The sequence below is a fragment of the Equus caballus genome, unplaced genomic scaffold, assembly GCF_041296265.1.
Source record: "Equus caballus isolate H_3958 breed thoroughbred unplaced genomic scaffold, TB-T2T haplotype2-0000561, whole genome shotgun sequence".
Classification (NCBI taxonomy): Eukaryota; Metazoa; Chordata; class Mammalia; order Perissodactyla; family Equidae; genus Equus; species Equus caballus.
In genome coordinates this window covers 293,141-309,230 of record NW_027221924.1, presented here as the reverse complement: position 1 = coordinate 309,230, position 16,090 = coordinate 293,141, and the positions used below count along the sequence as shown (strand labels likewise).

Sequence of the window (16,090 nt, the reverse complement as noted above, 5' to 3'; positions counted from 1 at the left end):
AGGTACAGGTTTAAAAATAAACACATAGACCCACACCACAGAATCAGGAGCCCAGAAGTAAAACCACACACATACACTCAGCAAACAGTTCACATCTGAGGTAAGAAGATTCAAGGCAGAAAGGAAAGTCTCCACAATAATTGGTGTAGGGAAAACTGGGTAAGCACATGCAGAATGAAATTGGACCCCAATTTCACACCACTCTAAAAAATTATCTCTAAAGGAATTAAAGACCTAAATGTAAAACCCATAACGGTACCACTACTACAAGAAAACATAGGGGAAAAGCCCCTTGAAATTGGTCTTGGCCATGATTATTTGGATGGAACACCGAAAGTTCAAGCAACAAAAGCAGAACTTAGCAAGTGGGATTACATCAATCCATAAAGTTTCCTCACAGCAAAAGAAACAATCAGCCAAAAAAAGGGGGTTAATATCCACAATATATACAGAATTCTTACACGTCAAGAGCAAAGAAACCAAAAGTATGATTTACAAATGGTCAAAGGACTTGAATACTTTTCCAAAGAAGACATAAAAATGGCCAACAGGTACATGAAAAGATGCTCATAATCACTAACCATTGGGGAAATGCAATCAAAACTGTAATGAGCTATCACCTCACACCTACCAAATTGGTTATCCAGAAGACGACAGACAGAAAGCACTGGTGACGCTGCACAGAAAAAGGAACCCTGTGCACTGATGGCATGAAGGTAAATGGGTATAGCCACAGTGGAAAGTAGTGGGGAATCTTCTCAAAGAAATAAAAACAGAACTACTCTAGGATCAAACAGTTCCATTCATGGGTGTATATCCAAAGGAACTGAAATCAATAAGTTGAGGAAATATCTGCATCCCCATCTTCATTTCAGCATTATTCACAGAGCCAGGACATGGAAACGATCCAAGTGCACACCAATGGATAAATATGTAAAGAAAATGTGATATATAGATATGTAACTAGAAATATAATATAGAATGCAATATTATTCAGCCATAGAAAAGAATGAAATCTGGCCTTTTGCAACAACATGGATGGACCTTGAGGGCATTATGCTAAGTGAAATAAGTCAGACAGACAAAGAAAAATACTACATGTTCTCACTTACATGGAATCTAAAAAAACTGAACTCAGTGAAATAGACAAGAGATTAGTGTTTGCTAGGGTCTGCAGGGTGGGGGAAATGGGGACATGTGGGTCAAAGTGTACAAACCTCCGGCTATAAAATGAGTAAGTTCTGGGGATCTAATGTACAGCATGGTGACCATAATTAACAATACTGTATTACATAATTGGAAGCTTATAAGACAGTAAATCTTAAAAGCTATCACTAGAAAAAAAAAGCTAATTATGTGATGGAATAGAGGTCCTAACTCACCTTATTGGGGCAATCATTTCTCAACACATACCTGTATCAAATCATCGTGTTTCACACCTTAAACTGACATATGTTTTACGTCACTAACATCTGAATAAATCTGAAAAAATTCTCCGAACAAATGAAAACTTAGGAGTAGATAACGTACTGATGAATTCCACCAAACTTATAAGGAAACATTAACAACAAACCTTACACTCGTCAAAGAAGTGAAGGAAAGAGAATAGTTCCACACTCATTTTCTGAGGCCAGCATTACCCTGATAGTAACACCAGACAGGGACAACTAAAGAAAATAAATTTGCAGACCATTACCTCTGACGACTAGAGTTGCAAAATCCTCCACAAACTATTTCCCAACAAAATTCACCAGCACATTAAGAGTATACGATGTGACCAAGAGAGATTTGTTCCTGGAATGCAAGGATGGTTCAACATACAAAAATCCATCAATGCAACAGGCCAATCACAAAAAGGAAGGGAAGAAAAAACATTATCATCTCCATCGATGCAGAAAAGCACTGGACAAAATACAACACCCTTTCATGATAACACCATTCTACACATAGAAATAGAAGAAAATGACCTCCACATATTAAAAGCCATATGGGAAAAAGCCGCAGTGAACAAAATACTCAATGCTGAAAGACTGAAAGCTTTTCCTGTCAGATCAGGAATAAGGCAAAGATGTGTGATCTCATCACTTTCATTCAACATAGTACTGGAAGTGCTGACCAGAGCATTTAGGCAAGAAAAAGAAATAAAAGCCATCCAAATTGGAAAGGAAGAAGACTATCACTGTTTGCAGATGATATACTCTTATGCAGAGAAAATTCTATAGAGACCACTGAAAATCTACTCAACCTAATAAATGAATTCAGCAAACTAGCAGGATACAAAGATGGCACACAAAACTCAATGGCATTTCTACACATAAATCATGAAAACTCTCAAAAAGGAAGTTATCAAAAAGACAGTCCCTCAGGCCCCCGCCCATGAATCCATGAGAGAACATGAGGGATGAGAGACACAAGGCAATCAAGCAAGATCCTCATATTTATTGATGGTAAAAAACAGATCTCTATAAGGAGCTTGAATTAAAACACATAACAAGGCCATGAACCCCATGTAAAATAGCCTTTTACGTGGAAAGCAGTTGATGCTCCTTATTTCTTTAAGCCCATTTTCCCTCATGTCAATACCTTCATAAAAAATCTTGGCCTAGGGAGATGTTATTCCAAAGACCACCCAAATACTGCTTTCCTTAAGACTCTTCATACTCTCCTCAAGCCTCATTTCTATGGGCATCTTCCGGACTCAAAAAAGGTGATGGAGAAAAACCTGCCAACCTTCCTTTTCATTCCATGCAGGAGGAAGAGAATTCTTTAGATGTACTGATCTCAAGTCAAAGGGCAACAGGTATGGACTACAAGGGGCATCTCAAAAGGTACGGAGAAAAAACGTCCAAGAATGACGGAAAGGAAACCACAGGTGGTACCACTAAAGTTGTGGAGGGCCATAAGCTGCCATTCCTTGAAAACAACGGCAGAGCAGGTCATGACAGCAGTAGGGAGAAGGAAAGATGACATGGGAATGACTGCAGAGGGACAGATAACACCCAAGGCCTTGCTCAGACTGTGCATTTGAATCAAGCTCACACAAGTCACAGGCAAACCCAGGGTTCCAGCCCAGGGCTGCGTTCATGATTGGCTTCCCTAAAAAAGCTGCTTCAAGTCAACGCCCAAACTGGATGCCGGACACAGAAGGTGAGCAACAGAGGAGTGGGTGTGGACAGACACCGGGAGGTCACTGTGGCATCTCCAGGTCCCACGATGAACACAAGCGACTGGGACTGATCACTACACACGGGGCCAGAAAGATGAACCCTGCGATAAAAGCATGGAATTACTATTGTTAGTACTTTTACAAAAAATGCTAAAGCAATGAGACCACTGAATCTTTACAATCTGTAACAGCTGAACGAGCGAGCAGCACCTGAGCCGTTCATCATTTAATGTACGAACAAGTAAAATTCGTGTTGTGTATCTAAAGCTCCATTTTGCAAAAGTCACTCAGAACAGCAAAGCCTACACAATATAATTACGGTACTTTCTGCTACACAGGAATGCATACAAGGGACAATTAGCATACAGCAAACCGGGATTCCGATGTACTGATCAGGAACTCTAGATGAAGAAAAGGGCCAACAGAATTTGGAGATGAGTCTGCAATATAGTGATGATAAGAGCTGTGCTTATTGAGGGGATGTATGTTATCTGCCACACCTTGTTCTATGTGTTTCCAAGGGATCACCTTTCTAAAAACTACAATTCTATGCAGGAGGAACTATTGCTACCACACCGTTTCACAGCTGGAGGAGCTGAGGCTCAGAGAAATTCACTTCTTCTAGGTTACGCACCTATTAGGTGTCAGGGACAGGATTGGAACCCAGGCAGGTTGACTCCAGAGCTCATGGTCTGAACTCCCATGGTAAACTGCCTCCTAAGGTGTGTCAAGATAGGAAGGAGCACTTCTCTAAGAGGCAGGCCCGCAATGACTGGAACATCTCATTCGGGAGAGCGGGAAGAGCAGAAGTCTTAGAGTTAGGCCGAACTGGGTTCACATCCCGACTCTGCCAACACCTGTGTGACCACAGAGACGTCACTTCACCTCTGTGATCCTCAGTTTCTTTATCTGAAAACTGAGATGGTCACGCCTACCTTACAGGGTTGAAAAATGAGATCCCATGGAAGGCACTGGGCTCACTGGTGAGGCCTCATGGTAGCTGCTATTTGTTGTTAACCGGAACAGAGCATCTCTGAGAACCCTGGCAGAGTCTCTGTCTGGGAGAACAAGAGAAAACCAAGAAGGCACTTCAGGAAGCTGACAGACTGAGGAAGTGGCAGAGCTAACGGAGCATATAACATTGAGAATTTAGTTTCCTCCTGCAATCAATGGAAAGCTATTGGATGATTTAAATAATAGGGTAATATAGTAATATTTGTACTTTTTAGTGATAAAAGTGCTACATGCCTGTTTTGAAACTTGCAAACAAGATAGAGCTGCTTAGAAGGAAGAGCTCCCCTGACCCTCCCATGAGCACTTAGAAATGTCACTGCAGCAGCCACATGGGAGTTGGACTGAGGCAGAGGACAGTGGTTAGGGTACTTCTCCAGTCCAGGCAGGAGACCCAGGAGGACTGAACTCAGAGGGTGGCAGTGGGGCCGGGCAGGAGGGGACAGAGGAGCTCGTGGGGGAGCTGTGAGAAAGAAGTCTGCAGTCAAGTGGAGAGGGAATCAATGCGATGCTAGGAAAGGAGGTCAGATGGAGAGTCACGTGCCAATGAGAGGAAGCCTTGGGCTTCAAAGGGCGCACAAGTGACCAGGAAGAGAGGAAGATGACAGACCTGCTGGTGTTGAACGGGCTGCAGAGTGGAAGCGATGCAAATGGGTATCCCAGGTCCAGAGCTCCAGTGTCTGGGGGACCCCGGGAATGGTTTATTGCCACCTGCTGATTCAAGGACCATAAGCACACACCTACAGTCAGAAACACTTAAAAGATTACTCACAAACGCAATGTTCTATGAGTTTTAACAGAAAAATTGAGAAACAAGGCTAAGATATCATTTGGCTTTGAACACTGGACTTTGATGAAGAAAGGAGGAAGGAGTAGAAAGACAAAAAGGAACGAGAAGGACGGAGTGGGGTCAGGGACTCAGCAGCACTTGTTAACTGGGCTTCAGACCTTTAGTCAACTGCTTCAGACTCAGGCCATCTGCTTCCTAACGTGACTGACCTGTGTCCTCAAGCAGTGTCATCCAAATTAGAAGTACCATGTGGTCAAGCTATTGTAGAGGCGCCTTCTCACTACACAGGGACCTTATCAGCACTGCCTGGCGCTGGTTCTGAGCAGCTGTCCTGCATCATCGCTGTGTGGCAGGATGTCCCACCAGGTGGAAAGTGCCCATCCCCATTTCTCTAGCACTTTCTTCCTTGTCCTTCCCTCAGGCAGGTCCAGGATGCTCTCTTTTCTGAAAACTGCTCCCACGCTGGGATTCTTCGTCCCATCAGATTGACTCTTGTTCCCCCTGTGCTCCATTCTCCTGTTCAAGACAAGCACAAGGGCCCTCTGCACGGTGAGGGTTTTGCTTTGACTCACTCTGGGGAGACAGACAGAAGACAACACAAAGAATAAATCTGGGGAATTGCGAAGGTCATGGAGCTGTATAAATTCCTAAGAGGCACCTCTGATTCACATTACCATCCTCAGTGATATGGCAATTACTACGATCCCCCTGGGCCTTATTCCCGAGTGGGGTCTCATCCAGCTTCCCCACTTCACACAAAGCTCCGAAGCCATAAAATAAAAGCGTGTTCATTCTGTCTACATAAAAAATCTCAAACAGCAAACACTTCCATGAGCAAGGTTTAAAAGAAAGACAACACTTGGGGAACAAGTAACTGAAACTTCCCTACAAAGGACCAATTTCCTTAGTATATAAAGGGCTCCTGCAAAGCAATAACAAAAGACCACTCATTCAGTAGACAAACGGGCAACGGATATAACGAGACAGTGCAGAGAAATGGGAATATGGATGGCTCTCGAACATGTGAGGTGTTCCTACTGAAGAGAAATTTAAAACCCTACCACGAGATGTCCCTCACCCCTTAGACTGGCAAAGCAGGAGTCCGGCCACATTCTGTGTGTGTGCGTGTGAGGAAACACGTGCTCTCTTACACTCCTGCTGGGAGTGTAGACTGGCACCACCTCCACGGACAGCTGTCCAGCAATATCCACCACACTACAAATGCACAAACCTTCCATTCCAGAAATCTGACTTCCAGGAATTCACCCTCCAGATATCCTCACGTGTGCAAAATGACATACAAACAAGGTGACTGACAGCATTGCTTCTCACACAAAGGGACTGCAAACAACCCACGTGTCTCTCAATAAGATAGTGCTTAAATACTGTTTCTGCGCGATAATGTTCCTACCAGCTATAAGAAAGACCGTGGGGACAGCCCAGTGGCGCAGTGGTTACGTTCGCGTGCTCCGCTTTGGCAGCCCGGGGTTCGTAGGTTCGGATCCCTGCTCTGGACCTGCTCACTGCTCATCTGGCCATGCTGTGGCATGTCCCACAGACAAAATAGAGGAAGACTGGCACAGGTGTTAGCTCAGCGACAACCTTCCTCAAGCAAAAAGAGGAAGATTGACAACAGATGTTAGCTCGGGGCCAATCTTCTCAGTAAAAACAATAAACAAAACAGAACAAAGAACAGAAGCTGGGGCCGCGCCGATGCTGTAGTGCTTAAGTTCATGTGTTTGCTTTGGCGGCCTGGGATTTGCAGGTTCGGATCCCAGGCGTGGACCTCCACACCAGTCATCACAGCATCCCACATCAAAATAGAAGAACATTGGCACAGACGTCAGCTCAGGGACAATCTTCTTAAAGACAAAGAGGAAGATTGGCAAGAGATGTTAGCTCAGGGCCAATCTTCCTCATCAAAACAAAAAACAACAAACCAGAAGCTTATCCTAAGAAAGTGTAGACTTTGGCGGAAGTCCTAGGAATCTGGTGCAACTTCAATGCAAGGCAGACGTTGGAGAATCTCTGGAGATGAGAATCGCAAGCTAGACACGGACTATTCAGTGACGCTGTGCTAAGGAGTTTGGATGTGGTTCTGAAGGCCATGGGGAAGCTCTGGAGAATCATAAGGAGGGGCTTTAGAAAGATGCGACCACACCAGTGCCCAGGACGGAAAGGACAAGATGCAAGGACAAGATCGATGTCCACTGCACAACGTCATTCCGAGGGAGACAGGCTACCTGTGGACGACTAAGGCAGAGAAGCAAGAGGAAAACACGGGGATGACCAACCACTTACAACCTGCTCTGTGTCCGCATCACATTACACGATTGTTTCTGAAAGGCATGAAAGGAAATTAATTACACTCTCCTTTCTAAGAAGCATGCCAAACAGCTTTTACGTTTGTAGCAGGGCTCATCAAAAAAGTTTGGAATCATTACTCTGGTCATTTTCCTCATTTTATAAACGACTCACAGGGCCTGACCCGTGGCCGAGTGGTTGAATTTCCACGTGCTCTGCTTCAGCAGCCCAGGTTCAGGGGTTTGGATCCTGGGTGGAGACGCACACCACTCGTCAGCCATGCTGTGGGGGTGACCCACACACGAAATAGAGGAAGACTGGCACAGAAGTTAGCTCAGGGCTAACATTCCTCAAGCAAAAAGAGGAAGATTGGCAACAGATGTTGGATTAGGGTGACTCTTCCTTGGCAAAAAAGAAAGAAAAATAGACCCATTCATAGTGTATCTATAAGCACAGATGTGAGATGCATCCCTGTCCTCACCCTCACTAGAGTCCTTTGCAAGAAGCTGGCAAGAAACCTGGCTTCTTGCCAAATGTGCCGGGATTAGGATGAAAAAACGAAACAGGACACAGCAGAGCACAGGTAACCGGAAGGCTGACAGTTTTGTTTTCGTTTTTAGGCAAGCAAAACTATTTAAAGATGAAGAAATAGAGCAGAAAAAAATCCACTGACCTTCTCCTATGAAAGAAACAGGATGGCCTTCTAAAAGAAAACAATTTCTAGGCCAATGTTGCCTGACACCCTAAGACTATTTTCCCTTAAAAATAATCTTTGGGGTCCATTTCCAGTAACATGGGGGCCAAAATCACCTGAAACTCCTCCCACAGAGTGACACACTTAGAAATAAGGACTAAAAAACGTCAGCCTCTTTAAGTAAAGCTGAGTTTGCAGGTAATTGAAGAAACTCCTAGGGGTCCACGCCCAGAGCATTTAGCAGACGTGGAGTTCAGCAGCTCTGAGGCTGGGCCACGGCAGCTTGGTCATCTCCCTAGTGAGGTCCTCAGGTTCTGGTGGCCATGTGGAGGCAGGAGACAGAGCCTTGGACCTCAGTACGGCCGGGGTTGGAATCGAGACCCCTGGGGAAAGTTGGAGCCTTCACAGGCCCACAGCTTCAGTGAGGTCGAGCTAGACAAGAACCAGCTCAGGAGCGTGGAGACAGCCTCGGCCTGGTGAGGTGGAGGGAAAGGTCCCCCATGAGGACGCGGAGCTCCAAGCCTGCTTGCACGCGGGCCTGGGCCTCAGGATGTGTCTCTCCTGCAAGGTCCAGTGATCCTCCAGGTCAAAGTCAGCATGAAGGACCCCTCGCTGTTGGTCTCCCTCGAATCCAGGCAGAAGCAACAAAGACGGCTCTAGAGGGTCATCTTTCCCACAGGATCCACACAGGCAAAGCCGCCCCGAGCACGATGCACAACAAAAACTCACAGAGCACACGAGAGCACCACCACGAGCCCCTGTGAGAACCAGGAGCTGCATTCGACACCAGCCCTTCAGACAGTGGAATCATCTGACCCACAGGCTAAAACGGCCGTGTTAACACGATTAACGGTGTAAGTGAAAACAGGGAGTAAGAACAGACTTTTGTTTTTAGAAAAAGACCAAGTGGTTGTGAAAGAGAATTCCAGAAATTAAAAAGAAAAACGTTTTCAAGTTAAAAACTCAATGGAGAGGTTAAACCGCAGATTGAGCACAGCTAAGGAGAAAAGTGGTGAAATGGAATACGGACACAGAACACAGCACAGAGAGAGAAACAGAAATAGGAAAGAGAGGGAAAGAGACACAGAGAGCTAAGGGAAAAAAGTCACCTTCACAGAAGCAATGGGGAGAGTGTTCCCAGACAGATGGAGTGCGATGCGAATGCTCAGCTCAGGAAGTGAGTCCTGAGCAGGAAGAACACAGCTGCCTTCACACCCAAGGCACTTAGGTGAGTCACCAGAACACCAGCACAAGTGATCACAGCGAGAACACAGCATCTCCTATGTGCTCAACGCTTTACTCAAAGATCATCCTTTTAATATGTTGGCCTATTTCCTTCCAGTCTTTCATCTATGCATGTTTAGTACACATACAAAAATTTCAGAGGAAAATAAGATTGATACAATACATATAATTTTGTATGTACTTTTTTTACTCAGCGTTTTCCCATGAGCATTTTCCCAGGTCATTATGCAGCAGCAGCGGAACTGCATCAATAAGAGCGAAGAAGAGTTGAGTTGTGGTTACGAACGTGGGATGTGAAGTCAAGCGTTCTGTGTCTGAGTCCCAGCTCACGACTCACCAGCTGTGTGACCTTGGGTAAGTTACTGGTCCTCTCTCTGCTCCCATTTTCTCATCGGTAAATTATTGTGAGTTGCTATTTACTAAGCTATCTGCCAGGCACTGTGCTAAAGACTTGAATAATCCCATTTGATTTTCACAAAACCCCTATGGATTACATGTGTTATTGGCATTATTTTACAGACGAGAGACTGGGCCTTAGAAAGAATGTGAAGTGATTTGCCCCAAATCACACGGCCGCTGATGGTGCTTCGACTTGAATTGAGATGTGTCTGCAAAACCTGCGCCCTTGATGCCACACTCTTCTTCCATACGTTTGAACAGCCTCAGAGTACGCACAGACCGTAAAGCTGACCACGAGAGGCCCCGAGTGCTGCTCATCTCCACTTATTTCCTTATTTATGTGCTTTGTCCATGTTTCTTTAGACATGTTCATTTTTCTAATTTCTATGTTGTATAGTTATATATTACATTATGTTATACATTACGCTATATGTATTACATGTTATGTGTGTATATATGCATATATGTTACATATAATATATTGTCTATTAGGTTTTATATAGTTATATAGTATAGATATTAGCCAGTTTTATCAGGAATATGTTTAATAAACTTTGATTTTAGAACAGCTCTGGAGTTGCAGAAAAGTTGGGAGATAGTAGAGCGCGCTGTCACATGCCCCACACCCAGTTTCCCCGCTGTGAACACATTCCGTGGGATGGTACGTTTGCCGCTAGTAGTGAACCAGTACTGACGCGCTATTGCGAGCTACACTCCACACGTCACTCTGTTTCCTTGTTCCCACCTAAGTCCCTCGTCCCAGGGTCCCACCCAGGATGCACCGCACGGTTAGCCGCCAGGGCTCCCTGGGCTCCTCTGGCTGAGGCGGGTTTTGCCTAGCATTCATTTTTGCAAATCCTCCTTCCAATTTATAATCTCCCTTTCTCATTTGTGTGTGCTGTTTCCTGATGTATATGAAAAATAAACTCTATATTCGAATGGATCAGTGTTTTGTTCTGTGGTATCTTCTGCTGGATTTATTCTTAGAACGTTCTTCCCTACATCAGAATGGCAGAAATGTTTACCTATAGAAATTCTCACTGTTTCACATTTTCACTTTTTATGTATATCTAATTCACCAAACCATACGGGATTTCTTTTGGAATATGGTATGAGGGGGGTCTGATTTGCTCTTTTCCAAATAGTTACCATTCCTCTGAGCACCACCTCTTACAGAGTCCTTCCTTGGCCCCTTGATGTGTGACCCTCTGTTCCCTGTGAACGTTTGCTCTTCTGAGCTGCCCGCTCTTTCCCACGGCTATGCCGACCACTCACCCCAGTGTGCTCAGGACTGTATCAGTTTTAGCGCTGGCAGCCCCGGTCCTGGGCACCCTCAGTCCCGGGCAAACTGGGACAGTTGGTCACCCACCCACGACCCAGCCTTGCACCATTGCCATGCTGTACTGCTTACTGTTGTGCGCCTGTTGTGCTCCCCCAAAATGGGCTGTTTCTCTTTCATGAAATACAGAATATTTCAACAAATTGCAACATAAGAATCCTACGGGAGCTGCAATCCAGGGAAAAATAATTTGAGAGCAGTGTTGCAGTATCGAGTCTCCTCCTGGGAACACGCAATGCCTCTGTCCAGCCTTCTTTATGTTTCTCAGTAAGACGCAAAGTTCTCTACACACAGGCCTCTACATCCACCTCATTCCCGGGCAACCTAAAAGTTTACACTGCTATATTAAATGGCAACTTTTCCCCCATTACCTTTGCTAAATAATTTTTAAAATATTCCATGTATATTCACACAGTTTTTCCTAGATGCACCAGTGTGAATATGCGCGTGCTTTATTGATCAACCACAGCCTTTTTTCTTTTGCTTTTTCTGGGTTACCCTAAGTCTTCTCCACTTCTACCCCCGCCCCACATCTCAACAACCTAATACGTATCTTTTTATTTTCCCCATACAGAGATACACCTAGACAGACAGATGGATAGATAGATAGACACATAAAGTAGTTACGTTTTTTTGATCATTGACTGTTTGGAAAGATGAGACATTATTATATACATCTTTAAAATCTTCAATACCTCTCACCAGATTGCTTACCATGGCTGTAATACTAAACATTTCTCCCATCAATGTGTGAGAATGCCTGCACAGAAAAAACACTCTTCCTCCCGGGTGCCTCCTGACTCTCACTCCACTGCCACACAGCACTCCTGACGCCAGATGTGTGGGTGCTCTGCTGGGAGCCGTGGCTACATCATTTGATCGGCTGTTTGACAGGGTCCAGCCGATTAACGCCGAGGGGTGCAGGGTCGCCCCTTGGTGAAGAATAACTGGCCAGCCCCTCACATAGTTCTGAAACCTGTGCTGCTTCTAATTGCCCTTCATTCCTTTTCCTTTCTTAACCTCCAGTTTTCACTCCTTTGGGTGGCTGCTTGGGAGGCACTACCTCCTGGGAAAATTAGATATAGTAAGAGAATGTGACCACCTGCAGGTAACTTTCAAGATATTTTTCAGTTAATTATTGGAGGAGCACACAGTCCCATTTGAGACAATCAGAAAGGAATCCTGCCCAGATAAGATGTCGAATTAGGTTTATGGCCTCTGTCTGCTTAATGTTTCCTTCTCCCTCCAGTTCTTTGTCTAAATATATATGCATTGTCCTTCTAAGTTGGTTGGTTAATTGGATGATCAAGAAGTATCTACATATTATTCTGGACCTTCTGCTTTCTGTTAAAATGTTATAGAGGTTTTCTCCTAAAAGCAATAAATAATAAATGATTGATGAGTAGAATGGCCGAGGGGTGCAAGAATGCCCCTCGGTGAAGAATGGCCGGCCGACACCCCTGATATTTTCTGAATTATATGCACGCTTTCTAGTAAGGTTATGTTTATACTTATTTCTGTTGTTTATTCCTGAAGATATATAGTTTAGCTTAACTTTTCAGCCCTTTACTTTACTAACAAAATGATACTTTCTGCGGCAGTGTGCTTAAGGGACTGTTAGCTCTACAATCTAAAAGACAAAGGAATGCTTCCACCCCCTAAAGGGCGCGGAAAAAGTAAAGGTGTTTAACTGCCTGCTGAGGATGCAGCTAGCCCTGGGGATAAGACACCCTGGAGTCGCCTTTTGTTCCCATTAACCATCTACACTAGTGGCGTAAATGATTGAGGGAGGCAGTGATGGCTCCACCAGGATGCAACCAGAAGGACTGCTGTCCTGTCTGGAGGCCTGGACCTTCTCTCTTTGATTTAACTTTGCCATGAATTACAACAGGTGTCTAGGTACCTATCTCCTTTAGCTTAGAGACAACAAACACTAGTTAATTGCGGAGAAGACTACCATTAACCTTATGCTCTATAGAATAGAATGCTAATAAATATTCTTGTGCTCGTTTTTTACTTCCTTATCTCTCTGAGAATATTTGTAGAACCATTTCTGTACTAATCCTGAAAAATATATAAACGACACTTGTGCACAGTAAAGGCGGACTTGCTAACACCAACCCAAGTCTCACGTCCTCTTTATTTCCCCCTCCCTCAGGTTTTCGCCGACGCCGTCTCTCCCGCGGGAACCTGGACTCTGCGAGGCTGGACCCCGGCAGTGCTCCACACACCAAGCCATCCTCCAACCCCAGCTGGGCTTCCCCAATTCAACTCCGTTCTAACGCTGACTACTTAGAGTGGGCACCACAGCTCACAAGTTAAGGGCTCAGTCCCACGAGACTGGCCCCACTGCAGACGCTAGTTGAAAAGGGCAAGGTTGTCACCTGCACTTCGGACTGACCAGCTATCAACTGGGGCACCCATGACCCCCTCCCTGGGTGTGACAATTTGCTAGAATGGCTCACAGAACTCAGGGAACACTTACATTTACGGGTTTATTAAAGGGCATAATAAAGGATGTGGATAAAGAGCCAGATGAAGACATTTATAGGGCGAGGTCAGGAAGGGCCCTGAGCATAGGAGCTTCTGTCCCCGTGGGTTTGGGATGTGCCACCCTCCTGGTGTGTAAACGTGTTCACCAACTCAGAAGCTCTCCAAACCCTGTACTACTGGGATTTTTATGGAGGCGTCATCACATAGGTCTGATGGACACTAATTCCATTTCCTGACCCTCTGCCCTTCCTGGAGGATGGGGTAGGACTGAAAGTGCCAAACTTCTAATCACCCCTTGGACTTTCTGGTGATGAGCTCAGATCCTGAAGTTATTCAGGAGCCCACGAAGAGTCACCTCGTTAGAACAACTGATGCTCTTATCACCCAGGAAATTACAAAGGATTCAGGAGCTCTGTGTCAGGACCCAGGCTCAAAGAACAAATGCTAGAACAGAAGATGCTACTGGTGCTTCCATCATTTAGGAGAGCACAAGGTTTCAGGAGCTCTGTGCCAGGAACTGGGAGCAGAGGCCAAAATAGATATTTCCTATTATTTCGGAGTACTTTTTTCCCACACACCCAGCAGCAATCACTTTTGCCAGCAAGAGTCCATCATAAAAGATTTCCTGGATAAAATATGGTGCATTGGAGCAATGGAACCCCATGAAGCTGTCAAAGGAAATGAGGAAGGTTTCCATATACTGCTACGGACTGATCTCCAGGACATACCAGGACGGGAACGAGCAAGGTTCAGGACAGTGTTACGGGAGGTACTTTTCACGAAACAAAGGGGCAATATAAGACCAGATATGACTACTTGTTTATGTTTTCAAAATAAACAATGGAAGTAGAAACTAAGACCTGATAAAAATGGTTACCTCTAAGAAGAAGGAACAGGTGGTTGGGGGTCAGGAGGGGAAGCTAGACTTCTCCGAATGTGTTTCATCATTTTCACTTTGGAATTATTTTCATAATTATAAAAATTACACCAAAAAATTCCTAAAACATGAAAAAAAATACAACAAATGACTCTTAAATATAAATCAGCTGTTGGCAGGAGCAACAGAGAGAATTATTCCAGGTTTCTTAAGGCACAGTAATTGCACAAAACTGGTAGGAGATACCCCAAAGACAAAAGGAATCCAAAAGAAATTGTAAATGACATTCAATAATCATATTTGTTAGTAATAATACTGGAATTGTTATTTTTAAACTGTAAGATATATATCGTACAAGAAAGTAAAGAAATAATTATGTTAATGTAACTAGCAACTGAGATTTCAGCATAAAAGAGATATGAATATAAAATTAAGGAAGTTGAGAACAAACTCTTTAGTCTTAATGTTGAAGTGGAAATATCAGAATAAATTGATTTATATTTCTCTTTCTAAAAATACACTTTTAATGTTTATAGTGGAATAAGTCTCTCTTTTCTGGAGCTTCTGGGTATGTGGTCTTCACTAGAAAGAGTACAAGGCGATGTTTTGATATATGTATACTTTGAGAAATTATTACCAGAATCAAGCTCATTAACATGTCCACACCTCACACAGTTGTGATTTTTTTGTGCCGAGAACACTGAAGATTAACTCTCAGCAAATTTCAAGGACACGATTCAGGATTGTGAGCTGCAGTCACCATGCTGGGCATTAGATCACCAGCACGTGTTCATCCTACAGCCCTGGAGCTTTGTACCCTTTGACCCACGTCTCCCCATTTCCCGCCAACCCCCCTAGACCCAGCCACCACTCTACTCTGCCTTTATGAGTATGACTACTTTAGATTCCACACATAAGTGAAATCAGGCAGTAGATATATTTCTGTGTCTGGCTTGTGAGTTGTTTTTTCAGCTCTTGTAAATGTAATGTTTGTCTCATTTCCCTTTCTAGGTGTATAACACAGAAAATTATTCATTGTTGTGTGTTTATGTTGGATCTAAATTGGCTCGTTCATTGGCTCGTTCATTATACATTTTGGTTACTAAAATCTCCTGGGTTGTCTACGTATATAAACATATGTTAACCAAAAGAGATGGATCATTTAATCTCATCTTTCATACTATACATACAGATATTCTTCTCTGACTTCATTCTCTAGAACAGCATGGCCCATGGAGTTTTCTGATGATGGAAATGTTCTACAGCTGTGCTGACACAGTAACCACTAGGCACATGTAGCTGTAGGGCACTTTCAGTGTGCCTAGTGAGACTGAGAAACCTTTAAGTTTTATTGAAGTTTAATTACTTTAGATGTAAATAGCGACATGTGACTAATAGCTACCCTACTGAACAGGTCAGATCTAGAATATCTGAAACAATGTCAAATAATAATGAAATCGTAGGAAAGTCTGTATAGTCCCGGCTTTACTCAAAATAGTTTGAGTCTTTTGCTACTTAGCATACCCTTTGCTGTCAGTTTTTTGGAAACCCAGTACTACATTGAGGTATTTTTTTTTTCTATTTCTATTTTACTTAGACTTTCTATTAGAAATTCTGGCTAAAGTTTACCAAATTACTTTTCTCTATTTATTTATGTAATCGTGGGACTTTCTCCTTCATTTTGGTGACACAATGGATTACGATGATCGATTTTCTAATATCTGACTAGCCTCATTGCTGAAATAAGCCATATTTGGTCATAGTCTAACTTG

At 43.8% G+C, this 16,090-nt stretch overlaps 1 protein-coding gene and 2 long non-coding RNA genes across 3 annotated transcripts in view; 1 reads left to right on the top strand and 2 right to left on the bottom strand.

Moving 5' to 3' along the window:
- LOC138915046 (ral guanine nucleotide dissociation stimulator-like) overlaps positions 1-16,090 on the bottom strand; it is a 75,392-nt gene that overhangs the window by 19,841 nt on the left and 39,461 nt on the right. The gene's annotated exons all lie outside the window — the stretch shown is intronic.
- Positions 5,408-14,434, bottom strand: LOC138922161 (uncharacterized). Its single transcript, XR_011435241.1, has 2 exons — positions 14,319-14,434; positions 5,408-5,540 (listed from the first exon to the last, which is right to left on the bottom strand). It is a non-coding gene; the product is annotated as an uncharacterized lncRNA (long non-coding RNA).
- On the top strand, positions 7,656-10,552 carry LOC138922160 (uncharacterized). The gene is made up of 3 exons (XR_011435240.1): positions 7,656-9,193; positions 9,405-9,564; positions 9,730-10,552. It is a non-coding gene; the product is annotated as an uncharacterized lncRNA (long non-coding RNA).